At 49.1% G+C, this 16353-nt stretch overlaps 1 protein-coding gene and 1 long non-coding RNA gene across 4 annotated transcripts in view; one reads left to right on the top strand and one right to left on the bottom strand.

Annotated features, from left to right (window-relative positions):
- Positions 1 to 15940, bottom strand: part of THRA (thyroid hormone receptor alpha) — a 789997-nt gene extending 774057 nt beyond the window's left edge. Inside the window, exon 1 of one of the 3 annotated variants that reach the window (XM_086924372.1) lies at positions 15424 to 15940. The gene's annotated coding sequence lies outside the window, so the exon portion shown is untranslated. Of the gene's footprint in view, positions 1 to 15198; positions 15252 to 15423 lie in introns of those variants that run through there. The other 2 variants (XM_086924374.1, XM_086924373.1) reach the window with 2 other exon arrangements.
- On the top strand, positions 8971 to 11620 carry LOC147717574 (uncharacterized). The gene is made up of 3 exons (XR_015295812.1): positions 8971 to 9805; positions 9936 to 10451; positions 11519 to 11620. It is a non-coding gene; the product is annotated as an uncharacterized LOC147717574 (long non-coding RNA).
- Positions 15941 to 16353: the final 413 nt, after the last annotated feature.

Here is a 16353-nt window from a genome sequence, read left to right as displayed (position 1 = left end):
GTAACCAACGTCCCAAGAACAAAAGTCCTAGGGATGAGAAGAATTGACAAAACCACTGGGCCTTACCTTTGCAAATGTCTTTTACCATGTTGTACAGTAACAAAGCTGTGCAGCAGGACTAAAAGTAAACATAGGAAAACATAAGGGGTGGGGGAAGAATTCCACTCCGCCAGCAAAGTTCGCAGAGTTTTGCCCACTCTGAAAAACTCTGCGAAGTGGCACAGAGTATTTTTTTTTTGCGCAACTCACCCTCGTTAAGGGGGCGGGCGAGCAAAATCGCGCAGAAGACCTCCTCCTGGCGAGATTTCTAAACATGGGCAGTTGCAGCAGTCACTACCGCTTGCCTTGAACAACTGATAACAGCTCCAACACACAAAGCAGGACACACGCTTGATGGCATTTTTACTAACAACCCCTATATTATCATGAATAAAATACTTCCCTTAACGTGGTCTGACCATTTTGCCATTCTATTTGATATTCAAACTAAATCAATAGCACTTAAAAATACATTTCAGAACTCTCATCTAACCACTAGAGACTGGAAAAATCTAGATTATAATCAACTTACACAGACTCTTACTGATGCTTTCATGGGCATAGACATGGTAACTGACTCGAATATTGCAGCTACCACATACACTTCCATTCTGGAAGGGGCTTTTTCCACACTAGCTCCATCCAGAACATCCACACATAATAGGAAGACCCCTTTGGCCCCATGGTTTACTGAAAATCTTAGACTTCAACGACAACATTGTCGTAATATTGAGCGCCATTGGCGCAAACACTACAACCTATCAGACAAAGCAACATATAAAGCTGCACTTCATAATTACAAGCAAAGCATAGCTACAGAAAAAAACATCTATTACACCACTCAAATAGATCAAGCTAGAAGCAGCATGAAGAAACTGTTTGAAGTTGTAAACTACCTCACCGAACCACCCAACCCTCCTACCGAAACATCTCAAACTCTTTGCAATATACTGGCTGATTTCTTCTCTGAAAAGGTCACATCTATATTCAAAGATTTTACCCCAAATTCTGACATTACTGATTCTTCTAACACTCAGATAAATTTCACCTTGACAGCTTTAACGGAATTCACCAGGATAAACCCACTATACATTTATAAATTAATTCAGTCAATTAAATCTGGCTCTCCACTGGACCCTTGCCACCCTTCCATACTCAACATTATTCCAGACATCATTACTAAACCTCTGATACATATCTGCAATATTATGTTTTCTACAGGTTCTTAGCCTACTATTTGGAAAAACACCATAATCAGGCCACTCCTCAAAAAACCTTCCCTGGACCCCTCACTGCCTTCCAGCTACCGTCCTATTGCTTCACTGCCGTTCCCAGCTAAGATCTTTGAATCTGTCATGAACAAACAACTGTCTGACTATATTCAAATTAACGACCTGTTAGATGATACCCAGTTCGGCTTCCGACAAGGTCACGGAACAGAGACTGCCTTGATCAAGGCGGCAGATGAAATAAGGGCCACGATGGACAAGGGTGGACAGGCTGTCCTGATTTTGTTGGACTTGTCGGCGGCTTTCGACACGGTCGATCACTCTACTCTGATCGGCCGTGTCGAGGCCATCGGTATTAAACATAGAGCCAAAGATCTTATTACATCCTTCCTGGCTGACTGCAAGCAGGCAGTCAAGTTAGGTACTTTCACTTCACCTACTTTCAGCCTTCCGTGTGGAGTCCCTCAGGGTTCCTCGCTAAGTCTGACCCTTTTTAATATCTATGTTTCGGACTTAGCGAGGGTAATAAAAGAGTATAACATCAACCTAACAACTTACGCCGACGATACTCAGTTGGTACTATCCATACATAAAAACGGACTCAATGTTGCAGCAAACTTCAAGGACGGTACGAGAGCCATTAGTAGTTGGATGGCCTCCAACTGCTTAAAACTTAATTCATCTAAGACGGAGGTCATGCTCTGTGGAAGTATTCAACCTTTGTGGTCCCCCTTATGGTGGCCAGAGGAACTGGGAACTCCACCTCAACCAGTCAGCAAAGTCAGAAATTTGGGAGTAATATTCGATGACAAACTCCTGTTGCATCACCACGTGAACGCTGTAGTATCATCATCTTTTAACATCTTAAGGAAAATAAGGAAACTTCTTCCATATCTTCCTATAACTACAGGAAAAACACTTATATCTACACTGGTGTTTTCACGTACTGACTACTGCAATGCCCTCCTCCTCAATGCACAAAAAAAGGTTATTTCCAAATTACAAATGATACAAAATGCTTCCGCCAGAGTCTTACTGGCCATTCCTAAATACAGCTCTGTCTCTGGACATCTGGACCAATTGCACTGGCTTCCAGTCAGAAGTCGCACGAAGTTCAAGGCCCTTTGTATTGTCTACAAGGCAATAAACAACACGGGACCCAAATTCCTTAGAAGTTCCTTTAAGCCTTTGGCAACCCCCAGAACGCTTCGTTCCAACACGGCTCATCTGCTGCAGATACCCAGAACAAGGAAAGTTAACTGGGGAGACAGATGTTTTACTATAGCTGCTGCTAAATTATGGAACTCCCTCCCTCTTAATATAAAAACCAGCCCATCTCTGATTGTCTTCAGAAAGCAACTAAAGACTTGGCTGTTCCCTCAACGACATGATTAACTATAAATCAATCTAACCTCTGCCTAGAGATCGAATCACCGGTATCAGCTTCTAGCCCCCAGCGCCGAGACACCCATGGGTAATTGTAGCGCTTTAAAAATTGCAAAAATAAATAAATAAAATAAATAAATAAGCTGCAGCTAGCATTGAGGAAGCTGCCGCTCGAGTAGAATATCTACTCGAGCGGCAGAAAGAAGCAGCGACCTCTGGTGCGACACATAGTTCAGTTTGTACTAGTTTTACAGTGCAGGACAAACTTCTGGCACTAAAACTCAGTGCGAGCAGCACAACTTCCCACACTCCTCCACTTGAGGAACTTCGCGGAACATAATAGTTTTTTCGCCCTCGCTGTGCTTGCTTCCCTGCCCCCTCACTGTGCTTGCTCTCTTAGGTGTGTGTGTGTGTGGCTCTGGGTGTGTGGGTGTGTGGCTCTGGGTGTGTGGGTGTGTGTGGCTCTGGGTGTGTGGGTGTGTGTGGCTCTGGGTGTGTGGGTGTGTGTGGCTCTGGGTGTGTGGGTGTGTGTGGCTCTGGGTGTGTGGGTGTGTGTGGCTCTGGGTGTGTGGGGGTGTGTGGCTCTGGGGGTGTGTGTCTGTGGCTCTGGGGGTGTGTGTGGCTCTGGGTGTGTGTGTGTGTGTGGCTCTGGGTGTGTGTGTGTGTGGCTCTGGGTGTGTGTGTGTGTGTGGCTCTGGGTGTGTGTGTGTGTGTGGCTCTGGGTGTGTGTGTGTGTGTGGCTCTGGGTGTGTGTGTGTGTGGCTCTGGGTGTGTGTGTGTGTGTGTGTGTGGCTCTGGGTGTGTGTGTGTGTGTGGCTCTGGGTGTGTGTGTGTGTGGCTCTGGGTGTGTGTGTGTGTGGCTCTGGGTGTGTGTGTGTGTGGCTCTGGGTGTGTGTGTGTGTGGCTCTGGGTGTGTGTGTGTGTGGCTCTGGGTGTGTGTGTGTGTGGCTCTGGGTGTGTGTGTGTGTGGCTCTGGGTGTGTGTGTGTGTGTGGCTCTGGGTGGGTGTGTGTGTGTGGCTCTGGGTGGGTGTGTGTGTGAGGCTCTGGGTGGGTGTGTGTGGCTCTGGGTGGGTGTGTGTGGCTGGCTCTGGGTGTGTGTGGCTAGCTCTGGGTGTGTGTGGCTAGCTCTGGGTGGGTGTGTGTGGCTAGCTCTGGGTGGGTGTGTGGGTGGCTCTGGGTGGGTGTGTGGGTGGCTCTGGGTGGGTGTGTGTGGCTAGCTCTGGGTGGGTGTGTGGGTGGCTCTGGGTGGGTGTGTGGGTGGCTCTGGGTGGGTGTGTGTGTGGTAGTAATTGCTGTCTGCTGAGCTCGTCCGTAGGGAACAATAGGTCTCACATTTGCGAGAGATTAAGCTGTTGGCAATGTAAATTACAATGCCATTTATTTATCTGTTTTCAAAACCAACACATAAATAAAAAATTTGTCATTTACAATGCCAATAGCTCTAACTTTTGGAAAGGCGAAACCGTTGCATTGTAAATGCTTGTTCAATACAGCAGCCTTGCTGGGAAGTGCGTGTACTGTCCTGTTGAAACATAGCAGCCCTGCTGAGAAGTGCAGACACGGTCCTTTTTAGGTTTTGCCTCGCCAAAAAGATGCGCTCTGCGCATCTTTTTCGGCGCAGGCGAAAACCTGATGAGAACAGTAGTGTGGCTTTGGTTCGGCCCTCGTCATTGATTGGCTGGCTCCGTAAACGGAGCCTTGCCATTGGACGAGGGGCCTGTCCGTCAATGCCGGACCAGACACGGGGGCGTTCCCGACATTCTTTGGCTTTTGCCGACGTCACGCGACGCCGGGAACGCCCCCGTGTCTGGTCCGGCATTGCCGGCACTGTAGGGAACGGGACGGACATGGAGCTCTCGGCTGTTGGGGAGCGAGTGTTTGCAGCGGAGGCACTGCTCAAGCGTCGGGTGTGGAAGGTGAGCGAAATGTTTGCCGGTTCCCACCCCCTCTCCCGCTCTCCGTGTCTCCCCGGCCCTGTTCCCGCCCCCTACCGCTGCCTCGGCTCCCGTTCCCGCCCCCCTACAGCTGCCTGGGCCGCCCTGTTCCCGCAGTGCCGTTTCTCCTGTGCAGGTCACGTAGCAACACTCTGGGGCATGGCCCCAACGAAGCTCTGAAGTAGATGATACATATTTAATTTAAGAGACAGAGGAGGCACATTTTTCGTGTTCAACAAAATAAACGATTCTGCAGGCCACGCATGCCATTCAGCATCTCGCCGCCCCCCCCCAAAAAAATATATTTCCTCCGCATACAGTGCTAATGAAAGACATGTAATAATTAAACAGAATCCAAAGGGAGATAAAATCTCGCTGTACATGCGTTCCCTTAAAATAACCCCGTCTGTTTCACGTGTAAAGGGAAAGGCTATATTCGGGATTTATTTCTCGTGTAAAGTTGCAAAAAACTATTTCCGCACCAAACCCACCTCAACTTACAAGAGCGACAGACACGTTGTTGGCAAGAAAATAAAAAGAAAGTTTTAGCAGACAAATAGCTATAAATCTTGCACTAGCCCCACACAGAGTGCGAGGATTTGCCAAATGCCCGTGGAGCTGCCCTTGAACAGCATTGCGGGGGGCACTCTTGGTTTGGGAAGAGCAGGGGGCGGGGAGGCCCCGGTCAGCCAGCTGCGTCGTCCTGGCTCCATTCCCGGGAGTCCAGTGCCGGGATTTGCGCGCCGCCCGCTGCTCGGAGTGTTTGAATGTGGAGACAGGTTGTGGCGGTAGATTATTGTGTCCACGTTATGCCCCGGCTCCGCACATTCTGCAGCCACCTGTAAATACTCACTCGCCAGCTTGGAGTTTGGTTTTGCCAACACATCGGAAGCGGGTCATCCGATGACGGCTGAAGGTAAGGAAGGAACGGGGCTGGGGGAGGGGGTGGTCACCGGGTCTGGAGCTTGACGGACACGGCGCTGGACGCTGTCAGTGAGGGGTGCGAACCCTACTTTAGAGACACAGGCTTTGTGCAGTGTGCTCCTGGAGTGTTAGACAGAACTTGCTGTGGGGACTGCTTTTTAATAAAATAGCGCCTTTTCCCCTCAAGTTACTCAAACTGCACTGAATTGGGTGGCCACTGGTTTAGTTTCTCTTTGCCACGTCTTTTGTTTCGGACGGAGGCGAGTAGGCATCTCTGAGTTTGCTAAAAACTCCCCTCCATGTTTATAAAGGCAGTCTTCCTACTTAAGTGCCACATTTCTACTTTCGGTGAACACTTACATCTTTTCCCTTCTGCCTCACAAAATGCCCCTCAGTGCAACGGAAGTAAATTCAGAAACGCACGGAGTTCCCAGCCATCTTGCCCGCTCCCCCTTACGTTTTATTTCTACAGGTGAATTATTTCCCTCAGACACCTGTCTGGTGCTGAAGATATATATTCAAATATGGAGCTAGCTGGTCACGTGCTGCGGTGTTCATAACTCTCAGGCAGGCGGCAGAGAGAAGCGTGCCCTCTGCCTGCACCTTTGCCAGCCCCGCTCCCTCCCTCCTTGGAGTCTCGGACGGGCCTTTGTGTCTCTGGCTCTTGTCATGTGACCTCTCTCCTCACAGACAGACAGCAGCCCTCCCCCGGCCCTCCAGAGTTGTTTGCAGTGGGGTGGGTGACTCCAACTAGAGCCGAACACACATTTCCCAACTTCTCAAGGCGCTTGTTTCATTGAACCTACACACACATAAGCCCTTGCTTTGGACTTTATCGTCTCTGCCCAGGCGAACAGGCTTTTGTTTCTCTCTGTATGAGTTGCCCGGATTAAACCGCTCCTATGGTTTTTTTATTTAATTTTTTTGTTGTTGCTATCTTTCCTGCGCCTGCCTGGTGTTACTCTTTCATAACAACGCATTTTCAGCTCTGTGCGTGACAAATACTGTGTCCTCTGCGATTTTCTTTAAAGAACTCTCATGAGAAAGAAATAACTACTTGTGATTGCTAAACACAGTGTTAATGTTTACTTATGGGGTTTGACTAGGAATCCAATTACCTGGCTCGCTCTTTATTAGTATTTGGCAGGGAAATGCAGCTGTCAACCACGTGTTGGTCCTACCAGGGCTTTTAGTGTTTTTTTAAAGGAGTTATTTCTTCGCTTATTTCTCACATCAGCACATTATTGAAGTTCACTTTATCCTATGGTATTCCCTTATTCTCATCCACGCATTTTCCAGAGCTGTTTGGGCATAAACTACAGTTAGCGGTGCCCACTCCTCATCAGACAATGACCGGTAACAAACTATGCATAAAAATGCATGAAGATTCCAACCCCAACCCGCTTGTGCCTCCGTGTGCCCCTGTTGCCTGCTTGTGCCTCCGTGTGCCCCTGTTGCCTGCTTGTGCCTCCGTGTGCCCCTGTTGCCTGCTTGTGCCTCCGTGTGCCCCTGTTGCCTGCTTGTGCCTCCGTGTGCCCCTGTTGCCTGCTTGTGCCTCCGTGTGCCCCTGTTGCCTGCTTGTGCCTCCGTGTGCCCCTGTTGCCTGCTTGTGCCTCCGTGTGCCCCTGTTGCCTGCTGGTGCCTCCGTGTGCCCCTGTTGCCTGCTGGTGCCTCAGTTTTCGTGCCCCTGTTGCCTGCTTGTGCCTCAGTTTTCGTGCCCCTGTTGCCTGCTTGTGCCTCCGTGTGCCCCTGTTGCCTGCTTGTGCCTCTGTGTGCCCCTGTTGCCTGCTTGTGCCTCTGTGTGCCCCTGTTGCCTGCTTGTGCCCCTGTGTGCCCCTGTTGCCTGCTTGTGCCTCAGTTTTCGTGCCCCTGTTGCCTGATTGTGCCTGTTTTCGTGCCCCTGTTGCCTGCTTGTGCCCCTGTTGCCTGCTTGTGCCTCTGTGTGCCCCTATTGCCTGCTTGTGCCTCTGTGTGCCCCTATTGCCTGCTTGTGCCTCTGGGTGCCCCTGTTGCCTGCTTGTGCCTCCGTTTTCGTGCCCCTGTTGCCTGCTTGTGCCTCCGTTTTCGTGCCCCTATTGCCTGCTTGTGCCTCCGTTTTCGTGCCCCTGTTGCCTGCTTGTGCCTCCGTTTTCGTGCCCCTGTTGCGTGTGCCCCTGTTGCCTGCTTGTGCCTCTGTGTGCCCCTGTTGCCTGCTTGTGCCTCTGTGTGCCCCTGTTGCCTGCTTGTGCCTCTGTGTGCCCCTGTTGCCTGCTTGTGCCTCCGTGTGCCCCTGTTGCCTGCTTGTGCTGTGTGGGCGTGTGTGGAGGGCTCTGTGTGGCTGTGTGTGTAGGAAGCTTTGTGTGGCTGTGTGTGTGGGGGGCTCTGTGTGGCTGTGTGTGTGGGGGGCTCTGTGTAGCTGTGTGGGGGGGGCTCTGTGTGGGGGTGTGTGTTTGTGTGTGTCATTTGCGAGAGAAAGCTAGTGGCATTGTAAATGACAATGCCATTTATTTATGTTAAAAAAAACATAAATAAAAATAATGTCAAGAGCAATGCCAATAGCTCTAACTTTAACAAAGGCAAAACCATTGCATTGTAAATGCTTGTTCAATACAGCAGCCCTGCTGGGAAGTGCGTGTACTGTCCTTTATAAATACAGTAGCCCTGCCGAGAAGTGCGTGTACTGTTCTTTATAAATACAGTAGTCCTGCTGGGAAGCGCAAGTTACTGTCCTTGATAAACAGAGCAACCCTGATGATAGTGCTGCGAATCATAAGTATATCAGCGCTTCTGCGAAAAACTGGTACTCTTATAACAGTGGCTAACACTTTTTTTTAAGTGTGTGCACTTTCCTTCACTTGTCCTACGAAGTGCTAGTGCTTTCCTTCATTAGTACAGCAGACCTTCTGTAAAGTTATGTATTGTTTTGCAATTGTATTTAAATTGCGCTTACTGCCCATTACCAGGCGCTGTGTGTGTGTGTAAAGTGAGTATTGTCCTTCATAAACATGACAGGCCTGCCCTGAAGTGCTGGTGTTTTTATTTATTTATACAGAAGTCCATCTATGAATTGCTAGTGCACGTAATTATAAATACGACAGATCATCATTAAGTGCTGGAAGTCAAACATATCTGCACTGCTGTGAATGCTGATAATCTTTATAAGTGCAGCAGCCCTGTTGTGGAGTGACTGTAGTGTTCAGTATAAATACAGCAGCCCTGCAGTAAAGTGTTTGTACCGTTCAATATAGGTAAAGCAGTCCTGCTGTGAAGTACTTGTAGTGTTTATTATTAATTCTGCATCCCTGCTGTGAAGTGCTTGTAGTACTCTTTATTAATGAAAAAGCCCTGCTGCGAAGTGCTTGTACTGTTCATTATTAATTAAACAGCCCTGCTGCTAAGTGCTTGTACTATTCATTATAAGTACAACCGCCGCTTTTTCCAGTCTTACTGTTTTTTATTCCTTTACTTATTTATTTTTCATTCTTTATCCTAGATTGCATGTCATTTCACTTTTTTCCCACCTCTCTCCTTCCATCGTGTCATCTCTCATCTGTTATTCCTTCTCTCCTCTCTGCCTTTCATCGTCCTGTCTTTTGTTTGCAGCTCTCTAATTCTTTAGTTTTGCCTTCTTAATTATTAAATTTTCTTTTTCGAGGCTTATTTTACTTCCATTACCTTTCTTCTATTTTGCTTTCTTTTTCTGCTTTTTTCTCCATGCAAAAGTATAATCTTTCCTTATTAACTTTGTCATTGCTTCTAGGTTTATTTATTTTCCTTTCACTCGCTTGTTTTCCTCTCTCTCTTCTGATTTTTGTCCATTTTTCATTTTTTTCTGCTCTCTCTCGGTCACAGAATGTGCCTTCTTGGAACCAATAGGCATCATCTTTTAGCTAGGTGTGCCTTTCCCTTTCTGGTGGTTGTTAGCTTCTGTGCAGAGACCTTCCACTCTCATATCAAAGTCAAGAAGGCCACAAATAGCAATTAAATAAATGAATGTGACAGAACAGCAAAGGTCCGAAGGAACCTCCCTACCACCCTGCAGCTACTAAAGCCCTTACCTGCACAGCTGCAACGGTTAGTAGAAGTGAAGCGGCCATGCTGTGAACGGATGATATGCTTAATGATATGTGCAGTAACACGGTTGCGAAGTGCTGGTATTCTTGATATGTGCAGCAAACCTGCTGTGAAGTGCTGGTATTCTTGATATGTGCAGCAAACCTGCTGTGAAGTGCTGGTGTACTTAATGATATGTGCAGCAACCCTGCCTTGAAGTGCTGGTTACTTAATGATATGTGTAGCAACCCTGCTGTAAAGTGATGGTGTTCTTAATTATATGTTCAGCAACCCTGCAGTGAAGTGCTGGTGTACTTAATGATATGTTCAGCAACCCTGCAGTGAAGTGCTGGTGTACTTAATGATATGTTCAGCAACCCTACAGTGAAGTGCTGGTGTACTTAATGATATGTGTAGCAACCCTGCAGTGAAGTGCTGGTTACTTAATGATGTGTAGCAACCCTGCTGTAAAGTGCTGGTGTTCTTAATTATATGTTCAGCAACCCTGCAGTGAAGTGCTGGTGTACTTAATGATATGTTCAGCAACCCTGCAGTGAAGTGCTGGTGTACTTAATGATATGTGTAGCAACCCTGCAGTGAAGTGCTGGTGTTCTTAATGATATGTTCAGCAACCCTGCTGTGAAGTGCTGGTGTACTTAATGATATGCGCAGCAACCCTATTGTGAAGTGCTGATATACTTAATGGTATGTGCAGCAACCCGGCTGTGGATTGCTCGGGTCCTTAATGATATGTGCAGCACAGCAGCCACGCTGTTAAGTGCTGGTATTCTTAATGATATGTGCAGCAACCCTGCTGTGAAGTGCGGTATTCTTAATAATATGTGCAGCACAGCAGCCCTGATGTGAAGTGCTTCTATTCTTAATAATATGTGCAGCAACCCAGCTGTGCAGTGCTGGTATTCTTAATCATATGTGCAGCAACCATGATGTGAAGTGCTGATATAATTAATCATATGATCAGCAACCCTGCTGTAAAGTGCTGGTATTCTTAACCCCTTTGCTGCAGCAACAATTCCGCCGCAGTGCTAGAGGGGAGGGAGGGCTGCGCGGCGCTCCCATGCTCGAGACGGAACTGCTCCGTCACAAGCCTTGGGCGCGCTGTGCTTGTGACGGAGCGGTTCCGTCACGGCCCCGCCCACTCAAAGGAACGTCCAGCGCAGGCGCAAAATCAACGCCACGCAGGCGCGCTGAGCGGGCCGTGACGGAACCGCTCCGTCACCAGCACAGCGTGACCGAGGCTGGTGACGGAGCGGTTCCGTCACCAGCATGGGAGGGGTTAATATGTGCAGCAACCCTGATGTGAAGTGCTGATATGATTAATACTTTGTGGAGCAACCCTGCTGTGAAGTCCTGGAATTCTTAATAATATCGTATCAGCCAACACGTTTCGTTCCACTGAGGGAACTTCATCAGGGCTGAAAACATATATATAAGACATAACGTAAGTCTCCACAAACCAAAATAAAATTATATATATATATAAACATACAAATAAGACACACAATGCAATAACAAACAACGACTCAAACTGAGAATTTAGTTTGAGTCGTTGTTTGTTATTGTATTATGAGTGTCTTATTTGTATGTTTATATATGTAATTTTATTTTGGTTGTTAGAGACTTACGTTATATCTTATAGATATATGTTTTCAGCCCTGATGTCGTTCCCTCAGTGGAACGAAATGCGTTGGCTGATACCCATGTTTTACTATCAAGAACAATAAAAGGATACTATTCGGACAAGTTTGGAGAACATTTACTTTGTTTTTGATCTACCTTCCTTTTCGTATAAGGATTACGTTTCTAGTCCCCAGTAGAGCTTAACTGCGTCAAACTCTGGAAGTGGCTGCACAAGTCTCTTAATGCTTATGAAAACTTGGGACTTGATGTGCTGAACTTGTGGTCAGCAGTTGATGGTGTTGTTTTTGTTATTCTTAATATGTGCAGCACAGCAGCTATTCTGTGAAGTGCGTCTATTCTTAATGATATGTGCAGCAACCCTACTGTGGACTGCTGGTATCCTTAATGATAAGTGTCACAACCCAGCTGTGAAGTGCTGGTATTCTTAATGATATGTGTCGCAACCCAGCTGTGAAGTGCTGGTATTCTTAATCATATGTGCAGCAACCTGGTTGTAAAGTGCTGGTATTCTTAATAATATGTGCAGCAACCTGGCTGTGAAGTGCTGGTATTCTTAATAATATGTGCAGCAACCTGGCTGTGAAGTGCTGGTATTCTTAATAATATGTGCAGCAACCTGGCTGTGAAGTGCTGGTATTCTTAATAATATGTGCAGCAACCTGGCTGTGAAGTGCTGGTATTCTTAATAATATGTGCAGCAACCTGGCTGTGAAGTGCTGGTATTCTTAATAATATGCGCAGCAACCTGGCTGTGAAGTGCTGGTATTCTTAATATGTGCAGCAAACCAGCTGTAAAGTGCTGGTATTGTTGTAATGTGCAGCAACCCAGCTATGAAGTGTTGGTATTCTTAATGATATGTGTAGCAACCCTGCTATGAAGTGCTGGTATTCTTAATAATATGTGTAGCAACCCTGCTGTGAAGTGCTGGCATTCTTAATAATATGTGTAGCAACCCTGCTGTGAAGTGCTGGTATTCTTAATGATATGTGTAGCAACCCTGCTATGAAGTGCTGGTATTCTTAATAATATGTGTAGCAACCCTGCTGTGAAGTGCTGGTATTCTTAATAATGTATAGCAACCCTGCTGTGAAGTGCTACTATTCTTATTAATATGTGTAGCAACAGTGCTATAAAGTGCTGGTATTCTTAATGATATGTGTAGCAACGATGCTATGAAGTGCTGGTATTCCTAATGATATGTGCAGTAATCCAGTTGTGAAGTGCTGGTATTCTTCTTAATTATAAGTATATTAGTGCAGCTATGGGCTCTTTGTACTGTTCTGCAAAAGTGCTGCACATCTGTACTACCTTTTATTAATGCAACAGCTCTGCTGTGAAGTGCTTGTAGTGTACTGTAAAAGTCCCGGGGTCCTGTTGTGAAGTGCTTTCACTGTCCTTCATTAATGCAACAGGCCTGCCCTAAAGTAGTTGCACTGATCAGTGTGAGTGTTGCAGCCCTACAGTGAACAGTGTAAACAGACTTCTATTAATGTAGCAGCTCTGCTTGTACTGTTTTGAGTAAGTGTCCCAGCACTGAGGTGAAGTGCTTTTACTGTTCAGTATAACTGCAGCAGCTCTGCTTTCAACCGTGTTCTGTCATTTATTAATGCAGCTACTCTGACCTGCTTCCACGTTCAGTATAAGTGCAACAGCTCTACTGTGAAGCGCTTGCCTCTCCTGTTCAGTAAAACGGTGTCGCAGACTCGCAGTCCTGCTGGGAAGTGTTTGTTCTGTTAAGTGTAAGTGCAGCAGCCCTGCTACGAAGTGCTTGTACTGTTCATTATAAGTGCAACAGTCCAACTGCGAAGTGGTTGTACTGTTCTGTATAAGTGCAGCCGCCTGCTGTGAAGTGCTTGTACTTCTGTATAAGTGCAGCCGCCTGCTGTGAAGTGCTCTGGCCCTGCTGCGTTAGTGTGATTGACTGTCAGGGAAGCCTCACTTCGAGCTCGGGACATGAGTGGGGTCAAGAGGCGAACATAGAATGGGCGGGAAAGTTCAAAGGCCGCTTCGAACAACTGTGACATTGAAGGCCGGCGCAGGCAGCGGCGCTACCGCCCCAGGCGACGGTAGAGAGGCGGGAGAGACTCGCCGCTCGAAGCCGCCCCTCTTTAGTTTGGTTTCCAATTCATATGAAATATCTCGACTGATGTCACTGTCATATCTTGTCTCTCTAGATGATCGAATTTTCTACTTTTAGTTTTTCCTCTGCCATTACTTATCAGAGGGAGACGGAAAAGACAGGCAGGGCGAGCGAATGGGCAACGAGTGTGTGATAAGAAAAAAAGAGAGGAGGGGGGAGAGAGAAGTGAAAGGAAGCTGAGAAAGAGATTAACGAAGTGTGACAGAGAAAGGGGAAAAGAGAAAATGTGACGGAGACAGAGTTGGAGTCCGAGTAGAGAGGGGAAGCGAAGTGAGAGAGAAACCGTGTGAGAGAGGCAGGGAATAGGCGATCAAAAGAGACAGCGGGCCATGCTCTGACAGATATACAGGGGCACAAACAGGCGAGTGTGAACTTCTGTGCAGCACCGTTCAGAGAGGCAACCCTGCCCCAACTCCCGCTTTGTGCGTAGTATCCTGCTGCACAGCCTCCGTGTGTTCGAGTTGTGTTTATGTGAGCGTGTTTAATCCCTTTACACCTAGTTTGTGTTCAGTTCCTCTGCTGTGCCTCGTGGGTTCGCCCCGGACGGTGGTCCTGTCTAGTATGACTAATCTATATGTGTCTGAGCCCTTTCTCACGCTCCACGTATCCCGGTCTCCCCCTGGAGTCACGCGAGTGTCCGATCCATCTGAAATATCATGTGTGTGTCCAGTTCATTTATATCGGCCACTTGGGGATTGTAGCCCCTGCCACCACCGTTCACCGAACCCACATACACGCCATGGCCCGGTTACATGCGTGACACGAGGCATCAATTTACACATGCTACCAAGCACGCCATGTGCTCGCGCTTACACCAAGGGCGCCACTCCTGCTACCCACAGAATACCGCTTTCAAGTCCTCGGCTTCTTAGAAAACATTCTAAAGCCAAAGTAAAGAACTACAACTCCCATACTGCACTGGGGTGGTCATTTAAATCAACGCAATGAAATCGCGATGCTGACACGGGGGTATGGCTAAACTACCTACACCAGAGCTCGGACTTTTACCAAGAATTGGCAGTCCGGGGCGGGGTCGGGAAACCGAGGAGGGCTGCCCTGTAAACAGTGCAGAGTACAGTACACACGAGAATGGCTTCCCCTTCCAACCTCTTGGAGCCGCCTGGCCATGCCTACGCCTGCTCCGAAACGGTTTAAAGAAACCTCGTCCTGATCTGTCCGACCCCAACAGAGCGGTCGCACTTTAATTCTTCTACAGCTGTCAGCCTTCTATCGCGCCTGCCACCGCCAACCCCTCCTCCTCGCTCTTTCCAGGAGCTGTCAGCCGCTTCTAGGAGCTGCCGCACACTGCACCGTGGGCAGAGCTTGGAGACGCGCCACAGATCTGCCAGACCACCCCTACCCTGAGCTGTCTTTTTCCAGGGATCTCAAGGGCCCCGATTTCCCCGCCAGTGCCTCCAAAACACTCAACCCCTTCGCCGTAAGCCCCCTCCCCAACCAGCATGCCAGACCCTTCTCATAAATGTCAGACTCCCTGTCACTCAATTCCCATTGCCCCTGCCCCGTCATTTATGTCAGCTCCCCCGTGCTAGAGTCCAGGACCACGCGCGCCCTCAGTCCGTAGCTATGAGACCCCAGTCCGTTCCTTATGAGACCCCATCCTACAGACACAAGACCCCCGCTCCGAGATGTCAGATAAAAACTATTAAAAAAGACACTAGCAAGGCACCCTCTGGAACGGCCTCCTTCTTAAAAGTGTCAAACCTCCCACATCAGCCTGGCCCCGCTCAGAGTTATCGGAAATGACTCTCAGAACTTTAACACCCCAAATGCAGCTCAGGCCCCCAAAAGCTGACACACACACCCTCCCCAGGACTGTCAGAAACACTCACGAGTGGCCAGACGCGTCTCCCCTTGCTGTCAGACACCCCAAAGCTGTGAAACCGCCGCAGCCCCCCAGACACACACAAACACACGTCCGCCCCCTCTGAGCTACTAAGGGACAGCTCCTAGGCGCACGTGCCACGCCCCTGCCACCCCCGCAACATAAACATTAACCCTTCATTGCCCCGCCTCCTGCTCGCCAAGTCATGCGGGTTCACGAGCCGTGTCCTTACCTGCTCTGTCCCAGAGGGGCTGTCGGTGGCCGGGTCCAGTGCACACGGGGTTCAGGGTTTGAAGGGGTGGGGGGGCTTCAGGCCAGCCCGGTCAAGCCGGAGCTCCGGGGGCTGCCGCCCCTGCTCAGCTGCAGTCCTGCTCTCCCCCTCTCCACCAAAGCTGCATGGCTGGCTGCTGCAGGAGAGGGCGGCCCGGTGCCTCCAGTCCAACACCCCCGCCGGCCGGCTCCTCACTCCACCTTGAACCCCTGGTGGTCCCCTCCTCCAGATCCCGCCCCCACTGGGGCTGCTTTCGTAAATTCGGGGGTGCAGAGTGCTGTTTTTCTGCTCTTCTCGCCCTTTCCAGCCTCCTCTGCTCAGTGTGTGTCAGGGGCAGAGGAGATCATGAGACAGCCCTGCCAGCTCCCGCCCGCTCCTCCCAGCCTGGTCTGGGCTGTGAAGGGGGATGCTGCTGCTGCTGCTGCTGCTGCTGCCCCCTGCAGGCTTCCGGGAGCCCTGCCAGCGGCGCTCTCCTCCCTGCCCGGGTCTGAGTGCCGCTGCTGCCCCCTGCAGGCCTTCTGGCCTCATAGCAGGCACTCAAGCTCTCATAGCTCCTCCCTGTCTGGCTGGGCTGGAGTTGGCGCTGCTGCTGCCCCTACCGGCCGCCGGGGTACACTGCAGACCCCAAACCCGCCTTCCCGCTTCCAGCCTCGGCGTTACATAACACGTGCAGGGCTGGATCTCAGAGCCGGCTCCAGCCCCTGCACGTTCACGTGCACAGCTCGCAGTATCTAAACCACATCTCTAGCCGTCGCCCAGCAGCCTTCCGCCATGTTACAATACAACGCAATGCTGCTCCATTGGCATGACGAAACTTACGAGTGTTGCCCAAGCCCCTTCCCTCAGTCTTCGAATCTATCTCTCCAGAGCTGTCCTTTGCTCTGAGCGCCA

Source organism: Lissotriton vulgaris, chromosome 5 (genome assembly GCF_964263255.1).
Source record: "Lissotriton vulgaris chromosome 5, aLisVul1.2, whole genome shotgun sequence".
NCBI classification, from domain to species: Eukaryota; Metazoa; Chordata; class Amphibia; order Caudata; family Salamandridae; genus Lissotriton; species Lissotriton vulgaris.
The sequence above is the reverse complement of the archived record's forward strand: the minus strand, read 5'-3'. Positions and strand labels throughout refer to the sequence as shown.